The 9814-nt window shown below is 39.3% G+C and overlaps 1 long non-coding RNA gene across 1 annotated transcript in view; it reads right to left on the bottom strand.

The window, feature by feature from the left end:
- Positions 1 to 389: 389 nt before the first annotated feature.
- The window catches only part of LOC131812977 (uncharacterized), a 275124-nt gene continuing 265699 nt past the window's right edge, over positions 390 to 9814 (bottom strand). The window contains exon 3 of the long non-coding RNA XR_009346566.1: positions 390 to 935. This is a non-coding gene — a long non-coding RNA (uncharacterized LOC131812977). The remainder of the gene's footprint in view (positions 936 to 9814) is intronic.

Raw genomic sequence — 9814 nt, 5'->3', positions numbered from 1 at the left:
GTAAAGTACTAACAGTTCTTGAGAGGAAACATGTTATATTGAGTAAGTGCAAAGTATGATTATTAATCTTAATATAGTATTTTTAAACTGCTGCCAGATGGTGAATACAATGAAATATTTTGATAACTCCTTGTTATATTTTCAGAGACTTGGAGGTTTATTGAAAATACGAAGTTTTAAATATTTGAACACGCAGATGTTTTTTCAGATAGGTGTGATCAAATCCTTTCTTTCTTTCTTTATTTTTATTTTTATAATTATTATTATTATCTTGCAAACAACATGTTGGAGTTTAAAAAGGAGGGTGGAGCTAAGAGAAAAGCAAGGGGAAAAAAATACATACCAATGAAAGACTCCTACAAGAATTCTAGTGGAACATCAGGCATTCCACCTCCAGGGAAATCTATGCATCTTTTAAACAGAAACTCCCTTAGATGAGCTTGTCTAGGATCTTTGAAAGAACTTGGGCCAAGCATGTCAGCATTAAAAATACTGAATTGGCTGGAAATACTGTTGTATGTCAACCTTTATTTGTCCTTTAAACCAAGAAAAAGGAATAAAAGTATGCCTGTAGGCAAAAGAAAGGTCCCCTCTTTCTTTTTCTCTCCCTCCTATTCCTCTTGCTCTCTTCAGCTTATATGAGATTTGTAAAATGAATTGTAATAGAAAGTTCATATGACAAAAATTACAGTGGTGTGGCCAAGAAAACACCCAGGGGGCTTTTAGCTTCCGTTGTGCCAGGAATGAACTATCAGATCAGCCTTCTGGACTCAAATGCGACACTGTCAATAAGGATACATCATCTTTTTTGTGGTGTAGAAGAGCTGTCGGTTGTAATTCCCATTATTCCAAAGCCAGGATTTTCCATTAGTACAGCCACCTGCTGGGTTTCTCTACTCAGGTTTAATGGAGTCTGAATTTGAATTTATCACCATCTGTGGGAAGACAGGAAGTGAGAGAGCATCACTAATTCCTTTCTTCATTTGCTAAGTGTGTGTATAATCTTTATAAGGAGGCGAGCAAATCAGCAGAGATTGGGAATGGATGGGAGAGAGAATATTTTAGTTCACATTGACATCAGAGCTCCAGACCAGGGGGGAATCATGCTGTCTGTTCTAAAGCCAATTCCAGCAACAAAAAGAATGTTTTAATTTCCTATGTAATGTAGTATCAAAATGATGCAGATCCAGAATATTTCTCTTCAGCTTCCAAAAAGATCTCAGAAGATTTAATCAGATCTCTGGTGAAGATGAAAGACTTGGCTACGTATCAAGTTCACACACACGCACAGCATTTAAGATTTCTAATTATTGCATTCGCTTTTACATAGAGAGGTATGGAATACAGGTGTCTGTTTTATGCAGTTCCTTCTTTCCCTCCAGAGATTTCAAAAAAAGAAAGAAAGAAAGAAAGAAAGAAAGAAAGAAGAAAAATTCCTTCATAGAACCAAGAAGAAAGACCAGAGAACATCAAAACCTTCAAGATGATCCCTACGATCAAAGTATAATGCCTTCAATTCAAATAAATATATCTCAGTTGTTCCGACTTAATACAGAGTCACCAATGGTACTTCGTTGCCATTTCCAATTTCAAAAACAGTAGACAGGTTTACTAGAAAGGTGAGCAATTTGAGAGTGAATTCTGGCATTGGCAAGTAGATAAGAGCTGGCAAGTTTGATCTGCCCAATATTAACACTGCTCCATCAGGATGTTCGTTGCCTTCTGGAATCTGCGGTCCCGGCAAAGACTGGGGAGAAAACCAAGCCATTCCAGTACGCCAGCTGCAATAGGTGTCGCTGACGGCTACAACTAAAACACGCCAGAGGATGAGGACCGTTCAAAAGATGAGGGGGAAATCCTCTCGGGAAAAGAAGGAGGATTTAAAATCAACACACACACGCACACACACACATGCACACAGGCACACACACGCAGCCCCTGAGAAAACACTGCATGCCATTGTCTTTCTTCAGGAACCACGAGTTCACCCCTTTCTCATGAATCTCCCTCCATGTTTATAATCTTGGATTAATGACTCTAAACAGTGAGTCGGTTCGAAAGTCATGGGGTCAGCTCTGTGGACTTGAGGAACTCAGATAATTGGAAGGAATGTTACTTATTACAGTGAAGCAACAATTCCAGGGGAGGAGAGGAAAAGCACAACAAATAACTACACCGTTGTTCTTTAAGGCTACCAAGAGAGTTAGCGCTCCTATCAGCGAGCCTGTGAATACTGTATTGTGACAAAGCAAAATGCCTCCTGGGTGCCTGCTTCTAGTGGAAAGCTTTTGATGTTTGATCTGTAATGAGATGGAAGAAGAAAACAGTTCCCTTGGTTAACTAATACATCCTGGATGGGAACAGATTCAAAGATGTAAGTTTCAGTTCTGGGACAAGATCCCTCATCCCACTAATTTATTATTTAGAAAATTCTGTAAGTTCTTTTCTTACGGAATACCTGATGGGCTTAACGCGCTTCTGCTTTCATATTTAGCTTGGATAACAACCCTATTGATTACTATGCCATGTTTCACTTTCGCCAGCCTACTTCTCTTCTCGGTGAGGACACGAGGTGAATTTTTGGCATGTCCTTTCGGCAAACGCAAGTGGACTGGAACCTGGGCCATCACACGAGGCCTAGCTATTTTGTATGGGAAAGGGCACGGGTGGTAAACTAGGAAAAGTGTGAAGGGTTACCTACAACCCAGAGCTCAAGAAGAAGGTAGACCGATAAACAAAAACAACAAGAAATAAATCAGCAGTGAATTTTACTCCACATGGCCTGCCGTGGATGATGTCCACATACGGTTATTCATACTAGGAGCAGCAACTTTCGAGATCAAGTCAAACCCTAGAAAATCTGTCAGTTTGGGTTAACAGAACATTGTTATTACCTCAAGTCAAGCAGATGGAGGGCAAACTTCTCTGCTGGATTCTGCGGCTCTTTAATTAATGTCCACATTTATTATGTCAATATAATGCATCACGTTCGGTCTAAAGGTTGTTTTACATGTTTTTTTTTTTTTTTTTTTTTTTTTAACAAGAACGATTATTTCATTTACTTTCAACATTTGAACAGTTGCACGGGATTTTAGAGGCATATGTAGATACCCGGAAAATAATGTTTAAATCAGTGTATAAAAGAAAGGAAGGAACCAGTCTGGTTTTACATATTTCATTCTTGATGTAGAGATAGATTTGATACTTCTTTTATAAGCATTTCCAAATGAGGGATTTTGAGAGCACGCATGTGAACATATAACAAAAATAGAAATCTCAGATGATAAAATTGTGCGGATCTCATTACAGTATTATTCCTTCATAAAGAAATTAATAGCCGTAATTCATTTAGTGCTCTGTTTACTCTCATCGGTGAAGAATGCAACTGGGAAAATAACACAATAGAGGCATCTTATCTTATTTCGTAAATTTTGGGGTTAAGAAGGAACAAGAAATCCCTGGTGTCTGATATTATGCATGTGGAACTGTGGCGTTAAATCTTTAGCACAAGTCAGAGAATAAGCCTATTATATAACAACGAAAGAGGACGTGTGCCATAACTACAAACGTTTTTTCTTAAATAGATGACAGGCTCGCATTGTTCATTTTGGGAAAATATTTTTGCACTGTTGGCTCTAGCCTTTAATTATTTAAGTTAGTCAAATCCAAAATCGTTAAAATGTGCAAATATTACCTGGAATCACTCCAAGAGGAAACAGTAGGCAGTGATCTGGCCCCTTGGATGGAACACTCAATTGCTGCTTAGTTTCCTTTCAAACTGTAGAGTAGATACGCTCTAACCCAAATCCGTGCTCCCACCGACAACTCCTGATAGATGTTTGGGAGTTCCACGCAGGGTTTCTGAGTGGCTAGACCATACCACACCCAGTGCAGTCTCTTTTAAGTGAATCCTCTGATGAATGGTTAGTTTTCAAGTCAAACCCATTTTACACACACACACACACACACACACACACACACACTTTCAGGGTTTTAGCATCCTAATGAGCAAGGGCTATGTGTTCTGATTTTTTTTCAGCACTACAATCTATTACATTACTATATCCTTCATAATTCTAAAATTTTATATGCTCACAGATTTACTATAGTGACAGGGACTTCAAGAATAGATTCTAAGAGTCTACTGTGATCTCCACATTTTTTTTTTTTTAAATTGACAGTTTAGGTTCTCAAACAAGGGCTATTTTGTCCCCCAGAGTACATCCAACTCAGGGTAAGGAGTACTAGCAAAATCTAGTGAGTAGAAAGCATAAATACTGCTAAATGACCCAAAAGATCAAGATAGACCCCCCAAACAAAGAATCATCTGGCCCTAAATGTTGATAGTTTTGAGATTTAGAAACCCTGGTCTATGTGATGAAACCATTTTGTCACCTCTAAAAAAAGGGAAAAAAAAATCTGTATTTATAGGGAAAAATCTCAAAGAATTATATCCATTGCAGGTACTGGGCTTAAGGAAGAGATATGCAATACCAATCCTGGTTGTCTTCCTTGTGATTGACATACTACGATATATGATATACTACTATATATGACACTAATGTATATAATAATGAAATATATAATAAATGAAAAGTTACTCCTTTAACAGGTTAGTCTCTATCCACTTCTCTCTCTCCCTCTATCTCTCTTATTTGTACATCTTTACAAATATGTACAAATCAGGGCACCTGGATGGCTCAGTGGGTTAAGCCTCTGCCTTCGGCTCAGGTCATGATCCCAGAGTCCTGGGATCAAGCCCCACATGAGGCTCTCTGCTCAGCGGGGAGCCTGCTTCCCCCTCTCTCTCTGCCTGCCTCTCTGCCTACTTGTGATTGCTCTCTGTCAAATAAATAAATAAATAAATAAAATCTTTTAAAAAAAAGTACAAATCATTATATTTGTCTTTACATATCTTGGAGGAAAAAAAAAAAGAAAGTTCTCAAAAATACAATGAAATTGATGTGCTAGCATTTTTGTGTCTGGAATCCTTTCGACTCTCCACTCTTTCAGATCTGATGTGTCACAGTTCGATCAAGAAACTTTCCCTGTCGGAGGAGGAGTCAAGATGGCGGAGAAGTAGCAAGCTGAGACTGCTTCAGCTAGCCGGAGATCAGCTAGATAGCTTATCTAAAGATTGCAAACACCTGAAAATCCATCGGCAGATCGAAGAGAAGAAGAACAGCAATTCTGGAAACAGAAAAACAACCACTTTCTGAAAGGTAGGACCGGCGGAGAAGTGAATCCAAAGCGACGGGAAGATAGACCCCGGGGGGAGGGGCCGGCTCCCGGCAAGCGGCGGAGCAACCGCGCACAAAATCAGGACTTTTAAAAGTCTGTTCCGCGGAGGGACATCGCTCCAGAGGCTAAACCGGGGCGAAGCCCACGCGGGGTCAGCGTGGCCTCAGGTCCCGCAGGGTCACAGAAGGATCGGGGGTGTCTGAGTGTCGCAGAACTTGCGGGTATTAGAACGGGAAAGCCGGCTACAGAGGCAGAGCCGACAGTAAGCTCGCAGCTCCGTGTTACCTTGAACCGGTCGCAGGCTCGGTGAGCTCGGGGCACGGCCGGAGGTCAGGCAGACGGGAGTAACTGGGCGCTGTTCTCTGAGGGTGCACTGGGGAGTGCGGCCCTGGGCTCTCGGCTCCTCCGGGCCGGAGACCAGGAGGCCGCCATTTGTATTCCCGTCCTCTGGAACTCTACGGAAAGCGCTCAGGGAACAAAAGCTCCTGAAAGCAAACCCGAGCGGATTACTCACCCCGGCCCCGGGTAAGGGCGGTGTAATTCCGCCTGGGGCAAAGACACTTGAGAATCACTACACCAGGCCCCTCCCCCAGAAGATCAACAAGAAATCCAGCCGAGACCAAGTTCACCTACCAAGGAGTGCGGTTTCAATACCAAGGAGAGCAGCAGAATTCCAGAGGAGGAGAAAGCCAAGCACGGAACTCAGGGCTTTTTTCCTGTGATTTTTTTTAGTCTTGCAGTTAATTTAATTTTTTCTTCTTCATTTTTTTTTTTTTTCTCGCCTTCAGGTAAAATTTTATTTTTTATTTTATTTTTTTTTATTTATTTTTTATTTTTTATTTTTTTTAACTGTTACCTTTTTCTTTTTTAACGATTTTTTAATAGTTTATCTAATATATATATATATTTTTTTACATTTTTCTTAGGTGTTTTCTTTTTTAAAAAAAAATTCTTTTCTTTTCTTTTCTTTTTTTTTTTTTTTTCTTTTTTCTTTCTTCCTTTTTGAACCTCTTTTTATCCCCTTTCTCCCCACTCACGATTTTGGATCTCTTCTAATTTGGCTAAAGCATATATTCCTGGGGTTGTTGCCACCCTTTTAGTATTTTACTTGCCCCTTCATTTACTCTTATCTGGACAAAATGACAAGACGTAAAAATTCACCACAAAAAAAAGAACAAGAGGCAGTACCGAAGGCTAGGGACCTAATCAATACAGACATCGGTAATATGTCAGATCTAGAGTTCAGAATGACAATTCTCAAGGTTCTAGCCGGGCTCGAAAAAGGCATGGAAGATATTAGAGAAACCCTCTCGAGAGATATAAAAGCCCTTTCTGGAGAAATAAAAGAACTAAAATCTAACCAAGTTGAAATCAAAAAAGCTATTAATGAGGTGCAATCAAAAATGGAGGCTCTCACTGCTAGGATAAATGAGGCAGAAGAAAGAATTAGTGATATAGAAGACCAAATGACAGAGAATAAAGAAGCTGATCAAAAGAGGGACAAACAGCTACTGGACCACGAGGGGAGAATTCGAGAAATAAGTGACACCATAAGACGAAACAACATTAGAATAATTGGGATTCCAGAAGAAGAAGAAAGTGAGAGGGGAGCAGAAGGTATACTGGAGAGAATTATTGGGGAGAATTTCCCCAATATGGCAAAGGGAACGAGCATCAAAATTCAGGAGGTTCAGAGAATGCCCCTCAAAATAAATAAGAATAGGCCCACACCCCGTCACATAATAGTAAAATTTACAAGTCTCAATGACAAAGAGAAAATCCTGAAAGCAGCCCGGGAAAAGAAGTCTGTAACATACAATGGTAAAAATATTAGATTGGCAGCTGACTTATCCACAGAGACCTGGCAGGCCAGAAAGAGCTGGCATGATATTTTCAGAGCACTAAACGAGAAAAACATGCAGCCAAGAATACTATATCCAGCTAGGCTATCATTGAAAATAGAAGGAGAGATTAAAAGCTTCCAGGACAAACAACAACTGAAAGAATTTGCAAATACCAAACCAGCTCTACAGGAAATATTGAAAGGGGTCCTCTAAGCAAAGAGAGAGCCTACAAGTGGTAGATCAGAAAGGAACAGAGACCATATACAGTAACAGTCACCTTACAGGCAATACAATGGCACTAAATTCATATCTCTCAATAGTTACCCTGAATGTGAATGGGCTAAATGCCCCTGTCAAAAGACACAGGGTATCAGAATGGATAAAAAAACAAAACCCATCTATATGTTGCCTCCAAGAAACACATTTTAAGCCCGAAGACACCTCCAGATTTAAAGTGAGGGGGTGGAAAAGAATTTACCATGCTAATGGACATCAGAAGAAAGCAGGAGTGGCAATCCTTATATCAGATCAATTAGATTTTAAGCCAAAGACTGTAATAAGAGATGAGGAAGGACACTATATCATACTCAAAGGGTCTGTCCAACAAGAAGATTTAACAATTTTAAATATCTATGCCCCCAACGTGGGAGCAGCCAACTATATAAACCAATTAATAACAAAATCAAAGAAACACATAAACAACAATACAATAATAGTAGGGGACTTTAATATTCCCCTCACTGAAATGGACAGGTCATCCAAGCAAAAGATCAGCAAGGAAATAAAGGCCTTAAATGACACACTGGACCAGATGGACATCACAGATATATTCAGAATATTTCATCCCAAAGCAACAGAATACACATTCTTCTCTAGTGCACATGGAACATTCTCCAGAATAGATCACATCCTCGGTCCTAAATCAGGACTCAACCGGTATCAAAAGATTGGGATCATTCCCTGCATATTTTCAGACCACAATGCTCTAAAGCTAGAACTCAACCACAAAAGGAAGTTTGGAAAGAACCCAAATACATGGAGACTAAACAGTATCCTTCTAAAGAATGAATGGGTCAACCGGGAAATTAAAGAAGAATTGAAAAAAATCATGGAAACAAATGATAATGAAAATACAACGGTTCAAAATCTGTGGGACACAACAAAGGCAGTCCTGAGAGGAAAATATATAGCGGTACAAGCCTTTCTCAAGAAACAAGAAAGGTCTCAGGTACACAACCTAACCCTACACCTAAAGGAGCTGGAGAAAGAACAAGAAAGAAACGCTAAGCCCAGCAGGAGAAGAGAAATCATAAAGATCAGAGCAGAAATCAATGAAATAGAAACCAAAAAAACAATAGAACAAATCAACGAAACTAGGAGCTGGTTCTTTGAAAGAATTAATAAAATTGATAAACCCCTGGCCCGACTTATCAAAAAGAAAAGAGAAAGGACCCAAATAAATAAAATCATGAATGAAAGAGGAGAGATCACAACTAACACCAAGGAAATACAAACTATTATAAGAACATACTATGAGCAACTCTACGGCAATAAATTTGACAATCTGGAAGAAATGGATGCATTCCTAGAAACATATAAACTACCACAACTGAACCATGAAGAAATAGAAAGCCTGAACAGACCCATAACCAGTAAGGAGATTGAAACAGTCATTAAAAATCTCCAAACAAACAAAAGCCCAGGGCCAGACGGCTTCCCGGGGGAATTCTACCAAACATTTAAAGAAGAACTAATTCCTATTCTCCTGAAACTGTTCCAAAAAATAGAAATGGAAGGAAAACTTCCAAACTCATTTTATGAGGCCAGCATCACCTTGATCCCAAAACCAGACAAGGATCCCACCAAAAAAGAGAGCTATAGACCGATATCCTTGATGAACACAGATGCGAAAATACTCAACAAAATACTAGCCAATAGGATTCAACAGTACATTAAAAAGATTATTAACCACGACCAAGTGGGATTTATTCCAGGGCTGCAAGGTTGGTTCAACATCCGCAAATCAGTCAATGTGATACAACACATCAATAAAAGTAAGAACAAGAACCATATGATACTCTCAATAGATGCTGAAAAAGCATTTGACAAAGTACAACATCCCTTCCTGATCAAAACTCTTCAAAGTGTAGGGATAGAGGACACATACCTCAATATCATCAAAGCCATCTATGAAAAACCCACCGCAAATATCATTCTCAATGGAGAAAAACTGAAAGCTTTTCCGCTAAGGTCAGGAACACGGCAGGGATGTCCATTATCACCACTGCTATTCAACATCGTACTAGAGGTCCTAGCCTCAGCAATCAGACAACAAAAGGAAATTAAAGGCATCCAAATCGGCAAAGAAGAAGTCAAATTATCACTCTTCGCAGATGATATGATACTATATGTGGAAAACCCAAAAGACTCCACTCCAAAACTGCTAGAACTTATACAGGAATTCAGTAAAGTGTCAGGATATAAAATCAATGCACAGAAATCAGTTGCATTTCTCTACACCAACAGCAAGACAGAAGAAAGAGATATTAAGGAGTCAATCCCATTTACAATTGCATCCAAAACCATAAGATACCTAGGAATAAACCTAACCAAAGAGACACAGAATCTATACTCAGAAAACTATAAAGTACTCATGAAAGAAATTGAGGAAGACACAAAGAAATGGAAAAATGTGCCATGCTCCTGGATTGGAAGAATAAATATTGTGA

The sequence above is a fragment of the Mustela lutreola genome, chromosome 12 (assembly GCF_030435805.1).
Source record: "Mustela lutreola isolate mMusLut2 chromosome 12, mMusLut2.pri, whole genome shotgun sequence".
NCBI lineage: Eukaryota > Metazoa > Chordata > Mammalia > Carnivora > Mustelidae > Mustela > Mustela lutreola.
The sequence above is the reverse complement of the archived record's forward strand: the minus strand, read 5'-3'. Positions and strand labels throughout refer to the sequence as shown.